Genomic DNA, 13,052 nt, shown 5'->3' with positions numbered 1-13,052 from the left:
GAGAGATTTAAAAGTTAACCCCTCCCCTCCCTCCCTCCCTCCCCCCCCCCCCCCCCCCCACACCCACCCCCCCCCCCAACAAAAAATAACAAAACTACATAGAAACATAGACAAAAAATAATAAAAACGTGGACGGGCTGCAGAGGCTGCTGCTGACGAGAGTCGCGCCGCCTCCCTATCTATATGAGATTCCACCTTCAAGGAACTATGCACGGTTATACCCAGATCCCTCTGTTCAACTGTATTCTTCAATTCCCTACCATTTACCATGTACGTCCTATTTTGATTTGTACCTCACATTCATCAGCATTGAACTCCGTCTGCCATCTTTCAGCCCATTTTTCCATATGGCCTAAATCACTCTGTAAACATTGGGAATCCTCTTCATTATCCACAACACCCCCTATCTTGGTATCATCTGCATACTTACTAATCCAATTTACCACACCTTCATCCAGATCATTGATGTACATGACAAACAACAAAGGACCCAACACAGATCCCTGAGGCACCCCACTAGTCACCTGCCTCCAACCCGATAAACAGCCATCCACCATTACCCTCTGGCTTCTCCCATTCAGCCACTGTTGAATCCATCTTGCTATTCCTGCATTTATACCCAACAGTTGAACCTTCTTAACCAACCTTCCATGAGGAACCTTGTCAAAGGCCTTACTAAAGCCCAATATAGACAACATCCACTGGTTTACCCTCGTCAATTTCCCTAGTAACCTCTTCAAAAAATTCAAGAAGATTAGTCAAACATGACCTTCCAGGCACAAATCCATGTTGACTGTTCCTAATCAGACCCTGTTTATCCAGATGCTTATATATATTATCTCTAAGTATCTTTTCCATTAATTTGCCCACCACTGAAGTCAAACTAACAGGTCTATAATTGCTAGGTTTACTCTTAGTACCCTTTTTAAACAATGGAACAACATGCGCAGTACGCCAATCCTCGGGGACTATTCCCGTTTCTAATGACATTTGAAATATTTCTGTCCTAGCCCCGGCTATTTCTACACTAACTTCCCTCAATGTCGTAGGGAATATCCTGTCAGGACCTGGAGACTTATCCACTTTTATATTTTTTAAAAGTGTCAGTACTTCTTTTACTTTGAACCACATAGTATCCATAGCTACTCTACTAGTTTCCCTTGCCTCACATAATTCAATATCCTTCTCCTTGGTGAATACCGAAGAAAAAAAATTGTTCAATATCTCCCCCATCTCTTTTGGCTCTGCAGATAGCTGTCCACTCTGGCTCTTTAATGGACCAATTTTATCCCTCGTTATCTTTTTGCTATTAATATAGCTGTAGAAACCCTTTGGATTTACTTTCACCTTACCTGCCAAAGCAACCTCATATCTTCTTTTAGCTTTTCTAATTTCTTTTTTAAGATTCTTTTTACATTAACCATATAACCATATAACAATTACAGCACGGAAACAGGCCATCTCGGCCCTACAAGTCCATGCCGAACAACTTTTTTTTTCCCCCTTAGTCCCACCTGCCTGCACTCATACCATAACCCTCCATTCCCTTCTCATCCATATGCCTATCCAATTTATTTTTAAATGATACCAATGAACCTGCCTCCACCACTTCCACTGGAAGCTCATTCCACACCGCTACCACCCCTCTGAGTAAAGAAGTCCCCCCTCATATTACCCCTAAACTTCTGTCCCTTAATTCCTTATACTCCTCAAGCACCTCATTTACTTCATGCTGCCTATAATTATTGTAGATCTCCCTCTTTTTCCGAACAAGATGTCCAATTTCCCTTCAAAACCAGGGCTCTTTCCAATTTTTACTGTTTCCTTTCAACCGAACAGGAACATAAAGATTCTGTACTCTTAAAATTTCCCCTTTAAATGTCCTCCATTTCTCTTCCACATCTTTCCCATAAAACAAAATGTCCCAGTTCACTCCTTTTAAATCATCTCGCATCTCATCAAAGTTAGCCTTTCTCCAATCAAAAATCTCAACCCTAGGTCCAGTTCTGACCCTCTCCATAATTATATTGAAACTAATGGTATTGTGATCACTGGTCCCGAACTGTTCCCCAACGCATACCTCTGCCACCTGACCCGTCTCATTTCCTAACAGGAGGTCCAGCACTGCCCCTTCTCTAGTAGGTACTTCTATGTATTGCTGCAAAAAACTATCCTGCACACATTTTACAAACTCCAACCCATCCAGCCCATTTACAGAATGTGTTTCCCAGTCTATGTGTGGAAAATTGAAATCTCCCACAATCACTACCTTGTGCTTACTACTAATATCTGCAATCTCCTTACATATTTGCGCTTCCAATTCTCGCTCCCCATTTGGCGGTCTATAATACACCCCTATAAGTGTTTCTACCCCTTTCCCATTTCTCAGTTCCACCCAAATAGCCTCCCTAGACGAGCCCTCTAATCTATCCTGCCAAAGCACTGCTGTAATATCTTCCCTGATAAGCAATGCAACACCTCCTCCTCTTGCCCCTCCAATTCTATCAGACCTGAAGCAACGAAATCCTGGAATATTTAGTTTCCAATCACAGCCCTCCTGCAACCATGTTTCACTGATCGCCACAACATCATACTTCCAGGTGTCAATCCAGGCTCTAAGTTCATCCACCGTTCTTACAATGCTCCTAGCATTAAAATATACACATTTAAGAAACGCACCCTCTCTTATTCTCTGTTTATTTTCTTCTTCTTCTCTCTCCCCTACATTTTGGGTCAGAATGCTACCATTCTCTGCCTCCTGCCTTACACACTGACTGCTAGATTTCCCAATTTGAGTCCCTCCCCCCAACCATACTAGTTTAAAGTCTCCCCAGTAGCATTTGCAAATCTCCCCGGCAGGATATTGGTCCCCCTCGGGTTCAAGTGCAACCCGTCCTTTCTGTACAGGTCGCACCTTCCCCAAAAGTGGTCCCAATGATCCAGAAACTTGAATCCATACCCACTGCACCAGTCCCTCATCCACTCATTTATCCTCCACCTCGCTCCGTTTCTACTCTCACTGTCGCGTGGCACAGGCAGTCATCCTGAGATTGTTACCTTTGCAGTCCTTCTCCTTAACTCTCTACCTAACTCCCTAAATTCTTCTTTCAGGACCTCTTCTCTTTTTTTACCTATGTCGTTGGTACCTGTATGTACCTCCTTTCTATGACCTCCTCGCTCTCCCTAAGCAGAGAGAGGCCATTCTCCCCCTCCCGAATCATGCTACTTAGTTAGGTAATTAACTAATTATATACTTTAATTTCAGGCCATCCAAGTAAGGATGCTTGTTTCCAGAATGCTTCAATCTATAATAACTGAACATTTCACAGTTCTGTTAATTTTTAATAAAGTTATGGGCTTTTGACTGTCCTCGATCACAGCTTTTGTGTTAAGTGAATGGAAAAGCAATAGGGGACAAGATGCTAATTTCCCAGTATGAAAATGGCCATAACTGTTTTAATACTTAAAATATGAAAGTGAATTAGGTGTCAAATTAAAGTCCTTTTTCAACTTTATATGATGGAATAAATGACAGGCTTGGTTTGTTTAAATCTTAAAATGTTGTAACATTCCTAATTTTTTTAATATTTTTTTAATCAAAAATATTTATTCAAATATGAAAATAGTATTTCCAATACAGTAAAACAAAACACCACCATAATACAAGACAAACAAATATGCTAAGCAGCTACTAAACAAGTATATTACAATCCTTGTCCAGGATACATTCAACCCCCACTCGGTGCCCAGCGGTCGCGGAAACTCCCTCAGGGTGAACATTCCTAATCTTTGGTAGGAATGAGGACCAAGACTGTCAGACACTTACCGGTATCCGCTGCTGCCGGTTGCATCGTTGTGTTGTCGGTGGAATGAATGGTGGAGCCGCAGATACCCGGCTGATGGAAGCGTCGCTATGTTGCTGCTTGTCTTGTCACAGCTCGTCCTCTCCCTCGGCGACTTGCAGGGGGGCCGGTGAAGGGGGTCGCTGCCGAACGCCTGGTCAAAGACAAGACGAGGCCGGTCACCGTCCATCAGCGACAACATTTCGTTCATCAGTTCACACCGAGGCCGTCCATGTGCAGGATCCTGGAGGCCCTCGTACTTGCCTTCGGCCGGCGCTTGTTAGAGGTAAGGAGAGGTTCCTTGATCCATGTAGAAATACCTGGTTAAACCGGCGGCAATGTAACTGTGTCCGACCTGAAACTGGGCCTGGATTTGCAGGATCCATGCTTGAGGCCTTGACGTTTTGCTGGGCCGGGTTGGCGTCGAGGTCATCGGCTGCGTCCATAACAGCGGGTCCGTAAACGTTAGGGCCGACGGGGTGACCAATGTAGCGGGACAGGCAGCATGTGTTGGAGAGAAGGAATAGGTTGTAGCGAGACCACACGGGTAGAGTCAAATAGTTTTATTGTAAAAACAACATTGAAACTGCACGGGTATCTGGTCGAGGGAAAACCGTTTCTGAGCTCTTGTTAACGCGAAGAGGATCAGCTGGTCAACCGTCAACCGTCAACTGTCAACTGTCAACCTTCAAACACCAACTGTCAACTGTCAACCGTCAAACACCAACCGTCAACTGTCAAACACCAACCGCCAACCGCCAACCGTCAATCACCAACTGCCAAAAGCCCGCGCGCCAACCCTGTCACGTGACAGACCCGGCCTCTGACGACGGTTTTCTAATACACAGGTTACACAAAAGTGCTGGAGAAACTCAGCGGGTGCAGCAGCATCTATGGAGCGAAGGAAAAAGGCAACGTTTCGGGCCGAAACCCTTCTTCAGACACTAATTTCTCTAATACACAGTTTAGCCAATAGGTCCCGCTACAGAGTGACGTTTCGGGTCGAGATCCTTTTTCAGACTGAGAATCACGGCAGATGGAGTCCAGAGAAATGGACACGGGCCGCGGAACCGGGGGCTGCAGCTGCTGTGCTGTGAACAACCTGGTCGTGGGTGTTGGAGAGCCGAGGATGAGGGAGGGATGGATGGATGGAAGCAGAAGCAGCGGAGGGGGGCAGATGCGGACGGGGAGCCGGGGCTGGCGAGTGTTTGCCGGGCTGGCGAGTCGCTCGCTGCAGCTCCGGCCATGGAGCAGTCTCAGTGCAAGAGTCCCGGGCCGTCTGAGGCATTGTGCCGCTGCCGTGAGAGTCTCTGCGCCCAATTCACCCTGGTGACCGGCATAGACCAGGCTGCGGCTCGGTTCATCCTGGAGGACAACCAGTGGCTGCTGGAAGTAGGTACCAAACACTGGATAGAAGCGGTGGAATATAGTGGCCTTCAAATGGGGATGGATGGAGAAGGCATCCTGCTTGTCTGCAGGATTTTCACACTGTAACTGCAGGAAAAGTGTTCCCGATGTTGGGGGAGTTCAGAGATGAGGACAAACTTTCTTCACCCAGAGAGTTGTGAATCTGTGGAATTCTCTGCCACAGAAGGCAGTGGAGGCCAATTCACTGGATGTTTTCCAGAGAGAGTTACATTTAGCTGTTGCAGCTAGCAAAATCAGGGGATATGGGGAAAAAACAGGAAAGGGGTACTGATTTTAGATGAATAGCCATGATCATATTGAATGGCAGTGCTGGCTCGATAGGGCGTAAGGCCTATTCCTGCACCTATTTTCTATATTTCTATTCTTGAGTATATATGGCAATAAAACTCGATCACTTGATTTTGAAGCATTGAGGGGGAGGTTGTAGGACGGGGGAGCCCCCCATCCCACGGTTGGGACTTTATGAAATTTGATGTATTAAAATCATGTTTTAGTGCATTGTAAAGTATGATTTCAATGGTTTTTGTTTGAAGTATTTTTAAGATAATGCAGAGCCCTCATGAGAGATAGGAGCAGGTGATTATTATTTTTGTTATTGCTCGACCTCCAAAAACTGGGGAATAATAATACAGGCCATTCCCCACCTCAAAAAGTGGGGGGGATATATTCCCCATCTCCCCCCCCCCCCCCCCAGATCGACGCCAGTGCCTTCCACGGTACAGACAATTTGACTTTTAATTGTGTTATAATTTCAAGTGCTTTTTTTTTGTTTGTAGTTGTAAAAAGGGAGAAGAAATAATCATAACATTTCCTGACTTTGCAAAGTTATACAAATTATGTGTTGCACGGGGGGGGGAATCTGAGTATTTTGAAAGTATGCATTCTCATTTTGACGTATATTTCATTTTGATTTGAATTGAGAATCATCAAACCATGACATTAATAAAGGGGTATATGTTTGTGGAAACGTTACTTTTTTTAAAGTAACACTTTCGAGAAATCTAAAATGCATTAGATATATCAATTTCAATGCCCCGAGTAGGTGAATCGAGGAACAGAGGACAGTTTTAAGGTGAAGGGGAAACGATTTAATAGGAATCATAGAAACATAGAAAATAGGTGCAGGAGTAGGCCATTCAGCCCTTCGAGCCTGCACCGCCATTCAATATGATCACGGCTGATCATCCAACTCGGTATCCTGTACCTGCCTTCTCTCTATATCCCCTGATCCCTCCAGCCACAAGGGCCACATCTAACTCCCTCTTAAATATAGCCAATTAACTGGCCTCAACTACTTTCTGTGGCAGAGAATTCCACAGATTCACCACTCTCTGTGTGAAAATCTTTTTTGTCATCTCGGACCTAAAAAACTTCCCCCTTATCCTTAAACTGTGACCCCTTGTTCTGGACTTCCCCAACATCGGGAACAATCTTCTTGCATCTAGCCTGTCCAACCCCTTAAGAATTTTGTAAGTTTCTATAAGATCCCCCCTCAATCTTCTAAGCGAGTACAAGCTGAGTCTATCCAGTCTTTCAGCATATTTAAGTCCTGCCATCCGAGGAATCAGTCTGGTGAACGTTCTCTGTACTCCCTCTATGGCAAGAATGTATTTCCTTAGATTAGGAGACCAAAACTGTACACAATACTCCGGGTGTGGTCTCACCAAGGCCCTGTACAACTGCAGTAGAACCTCCCTACTCCTATACTCAAATCCTTTTGCTATGAATGCTAACATGCCATTTGCTTTCTTCACTGTCTGCTGCACATGCATGCCTACTTTCAATGTGTTCAAGAAGGAAGTGCAGATGCTGGACTTTCTGCTTCAGGAAAGTCTACTTTCAATGACTGATGTACCATGACACCCAAGTCTCGTTGCATCTCCCCCTTTTCCTAATCGGCCACCATTCAGATAATAGTCTGCTTTCCTGTTTTTGCCACCAAAGTGGATAACCTCACATTTATCCAGATTATACTGCATCTGCCCTGCATTTGCCCACTCACCCAACCTATCCAAGTAACCGAGCAGCCTCCTAGCCTCCTGCTCACAGCTAACACTGCTCCCCAGCTTCGTGTCATCCGCAAACTTGGAGATGTTGCATTCAATTCCCTCGTCCTAATCATTAATATATATTGTAAATAGCTGGAGTCCCAGCACTGAGCCTTGTGGTACCCCACTAGTCACTGCCTGCCATTCTGAAAAGGACCCGTTTACTCCTACTCTTTGCTTCCTGTCTGCTAGCCAGTTCTCTATCCACATCAATACTGAACCCCGAATGCCGTGTGCTTTAAGTTTGCATACTAATCTCTTATGTCGGACCTTGTCGAAAGCCTTCTGAAAGTCCAGATATAACACATCCACTGGTTCTCCCTTGTCCACTCTACTAGTTACATCCTCAAAAAATTCTATAAGACTCGTCAGACATGATTTACCTTTCATAAATCCATGCTGACTTTGTCCAATGATTTCACCACTTTGCAAATGTGCTGCTATCCCATCTTTATTAACTGACTAGCAGTTTCCCCACTACCGATGTTAGACTATCTGGTCTGTAATTCCCCGTTTTCTCTCTCCCTCCCTTTTTAAAAAGTGGGGTTACATTAGCTACCCTCCAATCCTCAGGAGCTGCTCCATCATCTAAAGAATTTGAAAAATTATCACTAACGCATCCACTATTTCTGGGGCTACTTCCTTAAGCACTCTGGGATGCAGCCTATCTGGCCCTGGGGATTTATTGGCCTTTAATCCATTCAATTTACCTAATACCACTTCCCGACTAACCTGGATTTCACTCAGTTCCTCCAACTCATTTGGCCCCCGGTCCCCTGCTATTTCCGGCAGATTATTTATGTCTTCCATCGTGAAGAAAGAACCAAAGTAGTTTTCAATTGGCCTGCCATGTCCTTTTTTCCCCATGATCAATTCACCTGTTTCTGACTGCAAGGGACCTACATTTGTTTAAACTAATCTTTTTCTTTTCGCATATCTATAAAAGCTTTTGCAGTCAGTTTTTATGTTCCCTGCCAGTTTTCTTTCATAATCTATTTTCCCTTTCCTAATTAAGCCCTTTGTCCTCCTCTGCTGGTCTTTGAATTTCTCCCAGTCGTCCGATATGCTGCTTTTTCTGGCTAATTTGTACGCATCATCCTTCGCTTTGATACTATCCCTGATTTCCCTTGTTATCCACGGATGCACTACCTTCCCTGATTTATTCGTTTGCCAAACTGGGATGAACAATTTTTGTAGTTCATCCATGCAGTATTTAAATGTCTTCCATTGCATATCCACCGTCAACCCTTTTAGAATTAATTGCCAGTCAATCTTGGCCAATTCACGTCTCATACCCTCAAAGTTACCTTTCTTTAAGTTCAAAACCATTGTTTCTGAATTAACAATGTCACTCTCCATCCTAATGATGAACTCAACCATATTATGGTCACTCTTGCCCAAGGGGGCACGTACAACAAGATTGCTAACTAATCCTTCCTCATTACTCAATACTATGTCTAAAATAGCCAGCTCTCTCGTTGGTTCCTCTACATGTTGATTTAGATAACTATCCCGCATACATTTCAAAAAATCCTCTTCCTCAGCACCCCTGTCAATTTGATTCACCCAATCTATATGTAGATTGAAGTCACCCATTATAACTGCATTGCCTTTGTCGCACGCATTTCTAATTTCCTGTTTGATACCATCTCCAACTTCACTACTACTGTTAGGTGGCCTGTACACAACACCCACCAGCGTTTTCTGCCCCTTAGTGTTTCGCAGCTCTACCCATACCGATTCCACATCCTCCAAACTAATGTCCTTCCTTTCCATTGCGTTAATCTCCTCTCTAACCAGCAATGCTACCCCACCTCCTTTTCCTTTCTCTCTATCCCTCCTGAATATTGAATATCCCTGGATGTTCAGCTCCCAGCCTTGGTCACCCTGGAGCCATGTCTCCGTGATCCGAACTATATCATAATCATTAATGGCTATCTGCACGTTCAACTCATTCACCTTATTACGAATACTCCTTGCATTGAGACACAAAGCCTTCAGGCTTACAACTCTCTTACCCCTTATACAATTATGTTGAGAAGTGGCCCTTTTTGATTTTTGCCCTGGTTTTGTCTGCCAGCCACTTTTACTTTGCACCTTGCTACCTCTTTCTTCTACCCTCATTTTACACCCCCCTGCCTCTCTGCTCTTGTACCCATCCCCCTGCCACATTAGTTTAAATATGTGTTTGTGCGACTGTGTGTGTGCGTATACATATATATTTACTTGTGTTTCTATAAATGTATGTGCATATACGTGTGTGTATATATATATATATCTTTGTGTGTGTGTGTATATATATGTGTGAGTGTATATATGTGTGTGTGTATAAATGTATGTATGTGTGTTTATATATATGTGTGTGTGTGTGCGCATATATATGCGTGTGTATACACACACGGGAGCACCTCAAGTCTGCGTGCTCAGCCCCCTGCTGTACTCACTCTATACTCATGACTGTGTAGACAGTCATAGTGCGAACTCCATCATCAAGTTCGCCGACGACACTACTGTTGTGGGACGAATCACTGATGGGGACGAGTCAGAGTATAGAAGTGAGATCGACCTATTCACCAAATGGTGCCAGCACAATAACCTGGCTCTCAACACCAGCAACACCAAGGAACTGATTGTGGGCTTTGGAAGGGGTAGGATAGGGACCCACAATCCCGTTTATATGGTGGAAAGAGTCAAGAAGTTCCTGGGCGTGCATATTTCTGAAGATCTTTCCTGGTCCCAGCACATTGATGCAATTGTAAAGAAAGCATATCAGCACCTCTACTTCCTGAGAAGATTACGGAGAGTTGGTTTGTCAAGGAGGAATCTCTCTAACTTCTACTGGTGCACAGTAGAGAGCATGCTGACCAGTTGCATTGTGGCTTGGTTCGGCAACTTCAACGTCCAGGAGCGGAAAAGAATGCAGAAAGTTGTGACCACTGCCCAGTACATCATCGGCTCTGACCTCCCCACCATCGAAGGGATCTATCGCAGTTGCTGCCTCAAAAAGGCTGGCAGCATCATCAAGGACCCACACCATCCTGGCCACACACTCATCTCTCCACTGCCATCAGGCTATTAAACTAAACTCAAACAAACTCTGAACTATAACAGCCTATTGTACTTTATCTGTTTATTTATGTGTGTATATATGGTCTATGCTATATAGACACACTGAACTGTTCTGTATTTATGCTTACTATATTCTGTTGTGCTACAGCAAGCAAGAATTTCATTGTCCTATCTGGGAGACATGACAATAAACTCTCTTGACTTGACTATATATGTGTGTGTGTGTCTAGGAGGGGGACCAGTGGCTGAGGATACAGCAACGGATGGAAGCTGGCAGAGAGCACAGTTGCAGAGTGAAGGATGCAGCTTCACCTCACTGTTGTTACCATCAGTGTGTGGAGAGGGAACACACACGAGGTGTCCACGGGGACTCTGGAGACCGTCCGTGAATGCTGGTCGCCGCGGGAGGTCGAGTGTTTGTTGATCAAGTTGGCATCATATTAATTTGATGAACTGTCAACATAGGCAGCCTTTGATTGTGTTAATACTGTATCTTTATTTGTAGTTTTTGAATACAAGTATTTGTGTAATAAAAAATAAAAATATATAACAACCCACCACCCCGTGTGCGCGCGTGTGATTACCATCTTAAATAACCCCAGGGGCACCCGTGACCATCACCTCTGGTCAGGACATGAAGGGCCGAATGGCCTGGACCTGCACCTGTTGTCTATTGTCTACCCAGAGCCGAAGGTTATGTACAGTGCGTGGCTCACCACCAGGGGTCGCCACAAGAGCTTTGTTGAGACTAGTGTAGATGGGACATGTTGGCCGGTGTGGGCAAGTAGGGCCGAAGGGCCTGTTTCCACACTGTATCACTCTGTAACTAGTGTAGCTGGAACATTGTTGGCTAGTATGGGCAAATAGGGCCGAAGGGCATGTTTCCACACTGTATCACTCTGTGACTAGTGTAGCTGGAACATTGTTGGCTAGTATGGGCAAATAGGGCCGAAGGGCCTGTTTCCACACTGTATCACTCTGTAACTAGTGTAGCTGGAACATTGTTGGCTAGTATGGGCAAGTAGGGCCGAAGGGCATGTTTCCACACTGTATCACTCTGTGACTAGTGTAGATGGGGCATGTTGGCTAGTGTGGGCAAGTTGGGCCGAAGGGCATGTTTCCACACTGTATCACTCTGTGACTAGGGTAGATGGGGCATGTTGGCTTCTATGGGCTAGTTGGGCCGAAGGGCCTGTTTCCACACTATCACACTAGTACTGCGCCGCAGAAAGCATTTTATCTGTAGGAAGGAACTGCAGATGCAGGTTTACACTGAAGAAGGACACAGAATGCTGGAGTAACTCAGCGGGACAGGCAGCATCTATGGAGAGGAGGGATGAGTCACAGTTGAGAACTGCACACAGCCCAGACCATCGCGCAAACCAACCTTCCCTTCCATTGACTCTTAGTCATAGAGTGATACAGTATGGAAACAGGCCCTTCGGCCCAACTTGCCCACATCGGCCAACATGTCCCATCTACACTAGTCCCACTTGCCTGCGCTTGGTCCATATCCCTCCAAATCTGTCCTATCTATGTACCTGTCTAAATATTGCATAAACGATTGGATAGTCCCAGCCTCAACTACCTCCTCTGGCAGCTTGTTCCATACACCCACCACCCTGTGTGAAAAAGTTACCCCTCAGATATCTTATCCCCTTCACCTTGAACCTATGTCCTCTGGTCCTCGATTCCCCTACTCTGGGCAAGAGACTCTGTGCATCTACCCCATCTGTTCCTCTCATGATTTTGTACACATCTACACTTCATGCTGCCTCGGCAAGGCCACATTTACATTCCCCCTGGTTTTATTTCCGCGCTCACTGGGGTTTGTTTCACGACGCGGAATTTGGGAATTAAATGGGAGCCGTTCGTTCAGCGCCGACCTGTTGTCCACCGGGTTTCTGCCCCACAGCCCCTGAGCCCCGCTCCTGACGCCGGTCCCGGGACCCGACCCTTTTACACACCCGGAGCGGAACCTGAGCAGATTCTCAGCCAATGGTTTAAAAAATCGCAATTCCTGAAGAAAGGATTAAAGTTTCTCTGTTGAATGTATACCCAGTGAAGGTGTGGAAGATGGGGACTTGGTGTCCTCGAAAAAGGATAAGACTGGACTTATGTCGTGCTCGAGCGAATCCAGTATCCAGTTGCTCCTATCTGGTACATCTCTCTGCTCCTAACCCCCACCTTCTGTGGGATGGGACGGCAATTTACTCACCACCAGATCGTCGAGGCACCAGATGAATGCCTGAAACAATGTCACCCACTGATCGATGCTCCAGACTCACTCCACTGTGTCCCACCATCTGTGAGTGTGACCTCTGCTCTCACTCCTGTCCTCCGTTCTTGCTCTTAGATACTCCGTGAATGCTACAGCCGCGGACTTCCTGTTTCCCTCCTGGGAGACAGGAATGTCTCTCCGGAATCGGTGACTGACCAGTGCTTCCTCTCTAAACTCTCCTCCTGGCCTCCAACGTGACGGAGATAACACTCGGCAGTCCGGGCTTGTTCCATCATCGAGGACATCCGGATCCCGGGTTTTGAAAGTCCGTCTGGATGCTGCTCGCTGGGGGAGAGGAGAGATCAGAAGATCCCCCTAATATGCTGACGGGGGGGAGAGCCTTGGGCCGGCCCCGGGCCCGGTTGAGACTCCCCGCTCGTGCTC

The 13,052-nt window shown here is 45.6% G+C and overlaps 1 protein-coding gene and 1 long non-coding RNA gene across 2 annotated transcripts in view; one reads left to right on the top strand and one right to left on the bottom strand.

Moving 5' to 3' along the window:
- LOC129694139 (butyrophilin subfamily 1 member A1-like) overlaps window positions 1-13,052 on the bottom strand; it is an 83,947-nt gene that overhangs the window by 43,283 nt on the left and 27,612 nt on the right. The window lies entirely within an intron of this gene.
- On the top strand, window positions 3,991-10,947 carry LOC129694141 (uncharacterized). The gene is made up of 2 exons (XR_008722960.1): window positions 3,991-4,128; window positions 10,618-10,947. It is a non-coding gene; the product is annotated as an uncharacterized LOC129694141 (long non-coding RNA).

The sequence above is a fragment of the Leucoraja erinacea genome, unplaced genomic scaffold (assembly GCF_028641065.1).
Source record: "Leucoraja erinacea ecotype New England unplaced genomic scaffold, Leri_hhj_1 Leri_554S, whole genome shotgun sequence".
NCBI classification, from domain to species: Eukaryota; Metazoa; Chordata; class Chondrichthyes; order Rajiformes; family Rajidae; genus Leucoraja; species Leucoraja erinaceus.
This window is presented reverse-complemented; position numbering and strand designations above follow the sequence as displayed.